The following is an 11487-nucleotide window of genomic DNA, read 5'->3' as shown; positions in this document are numbered from 1 at the left end:
ACTCTATATCATATGTATATCTATAACATCTATATCTATGTTTATATCTATCTCTATATATTACTATTATTATATATTAATTTCAAATGTAATGAATGGGATACTTGGTATGTTAAGTTCAAAATACATCACATTCTAAAGGTGAAATAACTTTTAAAAGATACATCAGGGCACTCTGACTTGTCCACACCAACGCACTAGCTTCTCCTCTCCTTCGGCTGCCTAAGGGGTCCTCACCACTGCCACCATGGACTCCATCAAGAAAAAGATGCTCCATAAAGAGAACAACTTGGAGCAGAACAGTCAGAGGCTGATAAGAAGGTGGCAGAAGACCAGAGCAAACCATTGGAAGATTAGGGCATTCAAGGGCACTGAAGATGAACTGGTCAAATACTCCAAGGCTCTCAAAGGTGCACAGCAGAAACTGGAGGAGAAAGAAAGCCACGGATGCTGAGGCTGATGTAGCTTCTCTGAACAGACACATCCTGCTGTTTGAAGAGGAGTGGGATTGTATTCCGGAACATTTGACCACAGCTCTGCAGAAGCTGGGGAAGCTAAGAAGGCCGTGGAAGAGCGTGAGAGAGGCATGAATGTCAGTGAAAGCCGAGTCCAAAAGGATGAAGAAAAGACAGAAATTCTGGAAATTCGTCTGAAGGAAGCCAAGCGTATTGCTCAAGACGCTGACTGCAAATATGAAGAGGTGGCCGGTAAGCTGGTCATTATCAACGATAGTGGTCATTATAGATAGTGATCAGAGGAATGTTCGGAAGAGTGGGCTGTGCTCTCAGAGGGCCAAAGTCGGCAGCTGTCAGATCTTGAATGCATTAATGGCTGCAAAGTATAGTACTCTCAGAAGGAAGGCAGATAGGAGGAGTTCAAGGTTCTCTCTGACAAGGTAAAGGAGGCTGAGACTCAGCCAAGTTTTTAGAGATCAGTAACTAAACTGGAGGAAAGCATTGATGATGCAGAAGTCATTCTGGCTCATGCCAAAGAAGAAAATTGTAGTATATACACCAGGGGTTGGCCTTGACTTTCCCGGAACTTAACAACTGCAAGTCTCCTTAGCCGCAGCCACATTGTCTTGTTTCTCTTGCGTTATTTTATTTCATTTTTAAAACAACTGCTTACCATGAAATCCCTTCAGGGCATTTTTAAATAGTTGCCACTTTCCCTGAAACATCTAGAGAGAGGCAGCTAGAACAGAGAGTGGGAAAGATTCGTAGAAAGCTAAGCCTGAGTTGGGGAACTTATTTAAATGTGCCATTTCCCAGGTCGACATGGCCCCACTTCTTAGAATTTAGACATGCAGTTTGCTTGGCCAGTGCAAGAAACTCCACAGAAACAGAAAGATTTCCAGCCACAGTGGGATCAACAAGAAGACTGAAGCTGGAGACAATTAAACGATAATTTTAACAAAGCGACCTTTGAGGTCTCTTGTTCAATATTACACAACTTAGACTTCTATCCTGCACAATTTCTTTTGCTTTTGGTTTGTACTGAAAGACACTATGAGTTCTACAACTATGTCCATTTCCCAAGGATCTGACAGCCACACTGGCCTTGTAAGAGTCCCATTCCTTCACAATTGACAGGCTTGCAGTCCCTTCCAACTCAGCGGGGAGAGCTTTGCATATCTCCATGTCAGGTTAAAAGATCTAGGCACTCTGTATGTAATTGGTGAAACAAAGGGATTTTCTTAAGAATTATAATTGAATGCACACACTATGTAATAATAAACTTCCACTGTACCGGTCATCATCAAAAGAAGTCAGGACAAGAACAAACACAGGGCAGGCTCCTGGAGGCAGTAGCTGATGCGGCGGCCATGGAGGAATGCTGCTTACTTATTTGCTCCCTATGGCTTGCTCAGGCTGCTTTCTCACAGAACCTAGGACCACCAGCACAGGGTTGGCACCACCCACAATTGGCTGGGCCCTCCCGAATCGATCACTAATTCTGAAAATGGCTTTCAGCTGGATCTTATAGAGGCATTTTCTCCACCGAGGTTCCCTCCTTTTAGAAAATTCTACTTCTTGTGTTTAGTCAACATAAGACTAGCCAGCACTGATGAGAATACATACCTGGGAGCCAGCAGGCGAGCTCAATAGTAGAACTTCTGTTTACTGTATAGGAAGCACCAAGTACCATCCCTTCAACTAAGCGTAATAATGATGATCATAACTATACCCAGTTGAGGGAGTTGTATCTACCCACTCATGAAGAAACAACAATTTAATGTGATTAATAGTAGGTAAAACATTTTTAAAAAATCCTGATAAAGAGTGTAGACAGGTATTTATATATGCTAGGCAGCAAAGGTCACCACTAAGGGCTCTTCTCCTTAGGGTATCATTCTCAGAATTTGAGGGGATTGACTAAGATGATGCTTAGTGAATAACGCAGCTCTTCATTGTTTTCTCAGTTACTTCAGTGAAAGAAATCTAAGGATGAATTAAGGTACAAGGTATTAACTATTTAGCAACTAGCTTGACCATACTCAATATCCTTGGTACATAAGCAATGGTTAAAATGCCATCCCTACTTCAAAGCAGAACAAATTTCTGCTTGTAGAAAGTCACACACATACGTTGGCACTTTACACTTCGTTAATGCTTAGTAATTTGTAATCTAAAGTTCCAATAACATTCAGGCATATAAAATAACAGCCCTATATTGCTATGTACGGTAAGACAGTTTTTCCTGAACACTGAAAGGAGTGGCGGGATAGTTAAGTCAGCAAACACATCCTTGCTTGCATAGCGGCAGACCAGCACATGTGGAGAATAAGCATTCATGCATACGCCCTGGCAGTGATAAGAGATAATCGAGGGAAAAAAACACTCTGAATGGAAATGCATTGTTTCTGCTTCAATGCATTTGTGCCCTGGGATAACTAGAAATAATTATTGAAACAAGCCTCTTGTTAATAATAATTACACTTCATTCTAGGAAAACAAGAACAAACAGCAATTATCTATAATTTCTCATTTGCAAAACACTCTCATTATGCTAAGACTCCTTGTCTGTGTTTGATAATATGTTATGCATGATGGAAAAACTCTATAGTTTTTTTTTTAATGTTGAAACTATACTGGGCTAAGCCTGATCAATAAATATAGTGCAGAATTAAATGGTTCCTGTTGCAAGATGAAAAAGTTTCTTTGCGGGCAGCATAAAGTATGAAAAATAATATTTTGGCTACTTTTAAAGACGTTACATTCATTAACCAAAAACACATATGGATTATTTCTGAATCAGCAAAACTCCAATGAAGAAAAGAGGAAGAGAAAGTAGCCCAGCATCTAGAGAAGTGATGTATATGAAACTAGCAAGCTTTTCATTTGGATGGGCTTGAATGTGGGTGTGTTATTCTGGTATTTGCCTGTTTTGGTCTCAATATGCATATGCTTCATTTGAAAACAGTTATTCCAGCTCACTTTGGATATCATCAACTGCTTTGCCACTTTCATTTTTATCTTAGGCTAAACACTCTCTGAGAAAAGGAGAAAACCAATCTCCCCCATATTTCCATTCTCCACTAATGTATGAAAACTAGTGATGTTATTAAGAACTTTGAATCTCTGAACTTGGGCAGCTGCTTATGAAATAATGGAGCCGCTCAGCAGGTTTGTAACCTCCCATTTGAAGCACTGTTTTTACCCTCCATAAAACAATGGTACCCAGAGCCCATGATTTATGAGGTATTTGAATGCAATGAAGAATACAAAGCATTGAGCACAGAGCCTGCCCTGACATCACGTTCTCAATGCATGCCAATAACCGGTCACTTTCCATGTGTCATTGTAGAGCTGAAAAGAATTAATATTGCTTTTTGTCCTAAAAATAAAAAAAACCACAAATAACATGTATCTGTCCCATTTGAAACCTAGTAAGGCTCAGTAATGCCTTTCAAAAAGATTCACTTACCTCAGTAGAACAAAGGGCATGGTCTGAGTATGGCAGGATGTTTCTTACAAACAAATGAACCAAATACCCTGCTGAATTGCAGCTATTCCATCAAATAGCTACATTGTAAGGCTGGAAAATGATTCAAATTTTGACACTATTTCTCATATTCTATACAGTAGTGATACTAAATCTTGATACTGTACAAATTATGAAAGTTGTATATTTCATCTAGGAATTATCACATTTCGTCTTTCTGTGGAATTGGATGACTAAGACAATTTTACAGCTTATCAAACTAATTTTCATTAATATTGACCTGCATTCATCATATTGGAATGGTCGTTTGTTTAAAGATTTGGTACTTTTGGAGTAAAACTGCTAAGATAGATCCCGAAAGCAATGTACTTAACAAATACTTGAAAAATACATTCAACATTCATGTCTTTCATGAAATCAAAATTGAGACTGCTTGAGATGCCATCATACTTCAGTGAGAATGGTTGTCACCATGCATGAAAACAGACTACATGTTGATGAGGCCATGGTCATACAGGAGCCCTTATAGACTGCTAGTGAGAATGTAGATAGGTATTATGGAAAACTAAAAATACATTGGCATATGACCCAAGTGCACCACTCCTTTTCTTTTTCTTTTTTTATTCTTTAATCTTTTTTTTTCCGGAGCTGAGGACCGAACCCAGGGCCTTGGGCTTGCTAGGCAAGCGCTCTACCACTGAGCTAATCCTCAACCCCTCTTTAATCTTTTTTGCAGTCTAGAATTTATCCCCCTCTCAGTCCCCCCTCCAACTGTTCCACATCCCATACCTCTTCCCTCCCCCTCTTTGTCCAAGAGGATGTCCCTATTGCCCCCACTCTCCATCCTACCAGACCTCCCCACTCTCTGGGGCTTCAAGTCTCTTGAGGGTGCATCCTCTTTGACTGAGTCCAGACCCAGACCTGGCAGTCCTCTACCTCTATGTGTTGGGGGCCTCATAACAACTGGTGTATGCTGCCTGGTTGGCGGCTCAGTGTCTGAGAGATCCCAACGATCCAGGTTAGTTGAGACTGCTGGTTTTCCTAAGAAGTCACCTTCCTCCTCACCTTTTTCCTACCATTTCTGATATGTATATTCAAAAGACTTTACATCGTGCTTATTGATACATTATTCACAATACAAAAGTAGAATTATCCTAGATGTTCTTCTAGAGATAACTATATAAAACAAAAACAGAAAACCACATAGTATAGTTATAGTGGAAAAAGAAGGAAACCATGATATTTAGGAAAATGGACAGAACTAGAGATCATTATTTTGAGTAAAATAAGTCAGTGTCTAAAAAGCAAATGTCAGTCATTTTCTGTCAATTCTGTAATCCATATTAAGTTATTAACTGTTCAGTTATTTTAATTCTATGTTTAACACATACATGAGAAAGAAAAAATAGAGTCTACAGTTTAATTATTTTCCTATTGGTTAAATAGGTAATGCTTAGAAGACAGATTTAAAATTGAGCAGGAGGCAAGATGATCATGATTTATCTGGAGTGGTGGGGAGCTGTCCCATTAGCTAAAAGTGCCTGTACTTCCCAGATAACTTGTAGAACCTGTAGAGACCATATCCAGGGGTTAGGCACAGACCCCCATTGAGGGATGGGCCCGCCCATCCTTCTCAAAATATTAACCCAGAATTGCTCCTGTCTAAAGGAAATACAGGGACAAAGAGTGGAGTGGAGACTGAGGGAAAGGCCATCCAGAGACTGCCCCACCTAGGGATCCAGCCCAACCTCCGACACCAAACCCAGACACTATTGCTGATGCAAAGAAGCCTGGTATAGCTGTCCTCTTAAAGGGTCTGCCACAGTCTGACCAATACAGATATGGATGTTCGCAGCCAACCATCAGACTGAGCACTGAGAGGGACCTCAAGCGAGGAGTTATAGGGGAAGGACTGAAGGAGCTGAAGGGTTTTTTAAACCGGAAGGAAGAACAACAAAATCAACCAGCCAGACTCCCCAGAGTTTCCAAGGAATAAACCATCAACCAAAAAGTACCCATAGAGGAGTCCATGGCTCCAGCTGCATATGTAGCAGAGGATGGCCTTGTCTGGCATCAGTGGAAGAGGAGGTCCTTGGTTCTGTGGAGGCTCAATGTCCTACTGTAGAAGTAGGGGGAAGGGGGAATAGGATAGGGGTGTTAGGAAGGGTAATCTGGGAAGGAGGATAACATTTGGAATGTAAGTAAATTAAATAACCAATTAAAAAGAAGAAAAAAATGAAAGAAAATTTCCAAAAAAAGAGTTAAGGTTAGGTTTTCCCTGAATTTCTTAAGATATCACAATTCTCTAATATTTAAATATACTATTCCCATTCTATAAAACATGTAATTAAGTATGAATGTACATATGTATACACATATACATAAATATATGTATAAGATATATCTTACATATATAACATATATATATATAAATTAGATAAAGATTTTTTTAACATGTCTACCCACTTACCGAAGTCACAAAACCAAGTAGCTAATTTTCTTCTTAGAAAAAAAAAATAGATACACATACTTAGTCATTTCTGAAGGGTTTTCTGAGTTTGTAAGTGGAGAGTGAGGCTATGGCATTTCTTCAAGGATTCGTTGTGTGTTAAGTCACGAGGAGCAAAGGCATTCTCCTCCATAAAACATGTGCCCCTCTGGAGCGAGGAGTTTCAGTCATTGTACTTTCCTGGATTCTCAGAAACGCACACGTTTCTCATTGTTTACCAATGTATGCAGTCGAAGAATTCCATTTTGTAGTTATCTTTTCTACGATTAACCCATCTGTAAATTGCCTTTTAACTTCTGTGCTTAGAGCTGATTATTAGTATGAATTTTTCTCCAAATAATCTAAATTCACTGGAAATGAGCTGATGCAATGTGCTGACAGGCTAACCTCACCCAAGCCATCATCTGATGTTTCCACTCAATTAAGAAGCTAACTATATTATTACCGTTTCAAGTGAAAGGACATTTGGAATATTTAGAAGTCCTGAGATGAGGCTCATTCTCTGGTCATCATGTTGGGAGGTTATAATACAGAATTTAACGCCAACGCCCCCGCCCCCACTGCTATCTAACGAGTCCCATTACATTCATAGAATTACAATCTAAGCAGAAAATTACTGTCTGGTTCCCCTTTTTTCAAAGATATAACCTAAATCTCCCAAGCTTTTACTGCGTACAGATGCCTTTTAAATGTCTCCTATTAATAGAAGCCTCTCAATGAGGAGAGCTTGCTTCTCCTGTTCTCAATAAAACGACGATGTACAAACACTTAGGATTCCAGTATCTATTTTTGCTCTTCTTGTCAATTTGCACTTCTCCCACCCATGTTTATGTTGACACTCTCACTTTTAATTACGGATGTTCATTTTTTCAAGATAAAAGAGGAAGAATTTCACTTCTGTATTTTAACACAGCCAACTTTGTACATCTTACTAATTCCTTTTCTTAACCTAATCATTTTCCCGTTTAGAAAAGGAAACGCAAATACCCACAGTAAAAGCCTAGTAGGTGTTTGGAAATCCCACAGTTTCTTAGTTATTCTGTGCATCCCTTGTGGAGATGAAGACACGTGAAGTTAATTTAAGATATACAGTAGAAAGCTTGTGCCCATGAAAATATTGTTCATAGTGGCAATTATCCTGCAACTAATTTGCTTTTGGAGCATTATGCCTTTAGGCTAACAAACACTCTAAGTTTGTTTAATCTTAATTAAACTTTTCTCTCAAAATTAACTTGCTCTACTGGCAAATAGAAGAAGTGTTTTCTTCTCGGTCTCATGGAAACTTGCATTAAAAGGCAGGATGTTTGGAATCCCTTAAGAGAAACACACTTAGGTTTTCACATAAGTGTTTGCTAGGAGCCGACAGCTCAGGTATAAAATCTCGCCCACCTGTCTGCATTTCCTAGGGGAGATGGTCCTGTTATTTTGGGTCTGAACTCAGAAGTCGGTGTGGTGTGATGTAATTAAGGAAACAGTGTTGATTTGACTGCCCAAAACCTACCCCACTGCAGTGTTACTACCTGGCACTTGGTTTGGTTCTTTCCTTCTAAACCACATAGCTCTAATGTTGTCAGAATGTGGCTAGCTGTGAAAGGAGGAAGGACCGAGCAAAGCACACTTACTAATCGTCAAAGGCATTGATCGGAACTGCAGGGTTGGAAATTGCTTCTCAATTTCTTTTGAGCTGAGACAGTGGGTTGTAGAATTGCAGGTACAAATCTTTAGATATGTTATAGACCTTTCCTCTGACACCAGTTCATTTAAGCAACATTCAGTGGGACTTTTTCACAGTGACAATTTTTGGCTTCTAAAACTTAGCCTAGAGAGGCTACAAATTTCATGTTATATAAACCTTGCTTGAGTGAATAAGTAAGTTAAGTAGTTTGTAATTTTTCTACAACTCAAAGCCATAATGCTGAATTTTACTTCATCCATATGTCTACATACTACTCTTTGCATACATGGATCTACAGTTATTTTTCTATAATCAATCAATAATCTATCCATCTTCCCCATCCACCTAAAATATCTCTCTCTCTCTGTATTTATCTGTTTTATGTATGTATGTATATATGTATCTATCATCCATTTATCTGTCTATCCATCTACCTATACTCTACCTTTCTAACATCTGTCTTTCTGTCTATCTGTCTGTCTATTGTACATTATAAAGAAAATATTGATTATTGTATTCCAGACTTACCTCTGGTACTTTCTTTTCCCTGAAAAATCACCTGGAATAATTAATAGAAGTACTGTATAAGAGTCCAGGAATATCTCCTTTGAATATAGAATAATGATTATTGGATGTATTTAAAAGTAGAAGTCAGAAAAGCATATTTTGTTGACATTATACATCAAGTACAAGTTTTATAGAGTTGAAATCTTGACAATACCAGATGTGAATAACCACGCATATGAGAATGCCTGTTCTCTAGTTTAACTTGCTTTAATATTCTTTATATAATATTAAATATATATCTTAGTAATCATTTTTAAATAAAGGATTTTATAAAATATTCTTCAACTCAAGTCAGATGATGTTTTAGTCAGGGTTCTCTAGAAGAGCTGAATGCAGAAATGTGTATGTATATTACAAAGGACTTAATGGAGCACTTCCCATGACACAGACTAGGTAGTCCAACAATGGTTGTCTACATGCTGGAGAGGCTAGCAAGCCAGCAGCTGCCCAGTCCAAGAGTATGGATGCCTCAGTGCAGATGATTTGATGCTAGAGGACTGAAGGATTCCTGGAGAGCTGTTGGTTTTAATGTACATAGGAAAGAAAGAGAAGCCATGTTGCAATCTCAGCAAGGTTGGCAGCTCTTATAGCTATGGAGTAAATACAGTCGTCAGCAAGGTACAAAGGCAGGCAGGCCTGCTTTCTCTTCAGACTCCTCTATATCTGGACTTCCACTGGAAGAGGGTGCACACTAAGGATGGGGGTTTGGCTCCATTTTGCTAATCCTTCCGAGAGATATCCTCATAAACCTGCTTGAGGAATGTCTTTTAGTAAATCCCAGGTCTAATCAACTTGATAACCACGAGGAGGAGGGAGATTTTTATTCTATATTTTACTAAGATGATCAATACTATTAAAATTCTTGACATTCCGATTTGGTACTCTCTTGGATATTCTCATCAGTATTACTTTCAGGTTACAAAATAGACTGGGAATTTTATTTTTGCATTGAACGCTCCAAAGAACTAACATTTTTTAAAGGCATTATTTGTTTTTTGAAAGCTCAAAAGAACGGAGTTTTGAAACTGTTTAAACTCCAGACTATTCTGCAAGGTAGCTCTTAGATTTCTCCTCCCCGTCCTCCTCGTCCTCGTCCTCCTCGTCCTCGTCCTCGTCCTCCTCCTCGTCCTCCTTGCTCCTCCTCCTTTCTCCTCCTCCCCCTCCTCTCCTTTCTCCTCCACCTCTTTCCTCCTCCTCCTTCTTCTTTTTTAATTTCTTCTCTCCTTATTGGTCTAATCCTTGGATTTCTTTAACGTGTGTTTCAGATTTCCACATACTTCAGACTGCTTTTTGCTTATGAACTAAAAAGTGTAAATGTTGCATTCTGAAACTGCGTTTCTTCTTTCTTTTCTAACCTCTCCTGCTGTACTTTATCACCGTAGAACACAGATGTTACAGCGACCAATTATAATGACTGTCAGCAGAAACAGTCACTGGGATCTGTATCAGCCAGCCTGCTCCACAAGTAAATAGAGTTGTCCTGTATCACAATAAAAAGGGGGTTAAAAATTAACTTAGTCATCACTTAAAGGGCATTTTAAACATACCGACAAAGGCCTGGTTATCTTGAAAACATTTTAAATGACTAAATGTTTATCGTAGGTATTCCATAAAACAGTGTACCATGTTGTTGAATAGGGAAGCCAAATACATTTAGAAATTGTTACGCAGTAATTCAACTGATTGAAATAATTACCACACAAAGGGAAAAAGGTCTTTTCTTTTAATTTTTTTTAGTTTTTAATTGTTTCATTTTTTGAGATTATATCTACATCATTTCCCCCTCCTGTATTGTCCCTCCAAACCTCTCCACATACACTCTCCAAACTCATGACCTCTCTTTTTCCAAGGACTTGTGTGTGTGTGTGTGTGTGTGTGTGTGTGTGTGTGTGTGTGTGTGTGTGTGTGTGTGTGTGTATTCTTAAATATAACCTGCTGGGTCTAGATAATGTTATTTGTATTCGGTGCCAATTGGTATGGTCTTCCTCGGGGAGGACTGCTTCTGCTTCTGGAAAGCTCCTGTTTTTATTTCTCTTCTGTGTGTTACACATAATATCTGCAATTGCATTAAATGATCCTGTGAGAGAACACAATCGTTTTGCTCATCACCTTGCATGTGCAGTCTCAGGAAAGCGAAGACATACAGTGTAGTACCAGAGTGGAACCATGGAACCACGATTTGGAGTTCTTGTTTCGTTCTGTATTTGTGCTTTTGTTTTTGAATGGATCGCTATTTTACGTCAATATAACACAGGGAAGGTTTTATCTTTTGTTGATTTTTAGATTTATATATATTTATACGTGGATGAGACCTTTGCCTGCACATGTTAGTATGTGCTCTTTCACCATAACCCAGAAGGATCATTTTTATCCATTTTATTTTATTTATTTTTACATTCCAGATTTTATCACCTTCCCGGTCTATCCTCTGACTATCCATATCTCCCCCCTCCCTAGCCTCTTTTCCCTTTATCCATGAGGATATCCCCACCCCACCCACCCCACCAGTCCTCCCAACTCCCTAGGGCCTCCTGTCCCTTGAGAGTTAGATACACCTCTTCTGGCTGAACACAGACCCAGCATTCCTCTGCTGTATATGTGTTAGGGGCCTCATATCAGCTGATGTATGCTGCCTGGTTGGTGATAAAGACTCTGAGAGATCTTGGGAGTCCAGGTTAATCGGTACTGCTGGTCCTCTTACAGGGTCACCTTCTCCTCAGCCTCCTCCATTTTTTCTCTATTTCAACAACAGGGGTCGGCAGCTTCTGTTCATTGGTTGGGCACACATATC

At 39.2% G+C, this 11487-nt stretch overlaps 1 pseudogene; it reads left to right on the top strand.

The window, feature by feature from the left end:
* The first annotated feature begins 247 nt into the window (after nucleotides 1–247).
* On the top strand, nucleotides 248–1065 carry LOC116909314 (annotated as a pseudogene).
* The last annotated feature ends 10422 nt before the right edge of the window (nucleotides 1066–11487 follow it).

Source organism: Rattus rattus, chromosome 9 (assembly GCF_011064425.1).
Source record: "Rattus rattus isolate New Zealand chromosome 9, Rrattus_CSIRO_v1, whole genome shotgun sequence".
NCBI lineage: Eukaryota > Metazoa > Chordata > Mammalia > Rodentia > Muridae > Rattus > Rattus rattus.
This window is presented reverse-complemented; position numbering and strand designations above follow the sequence as displayed.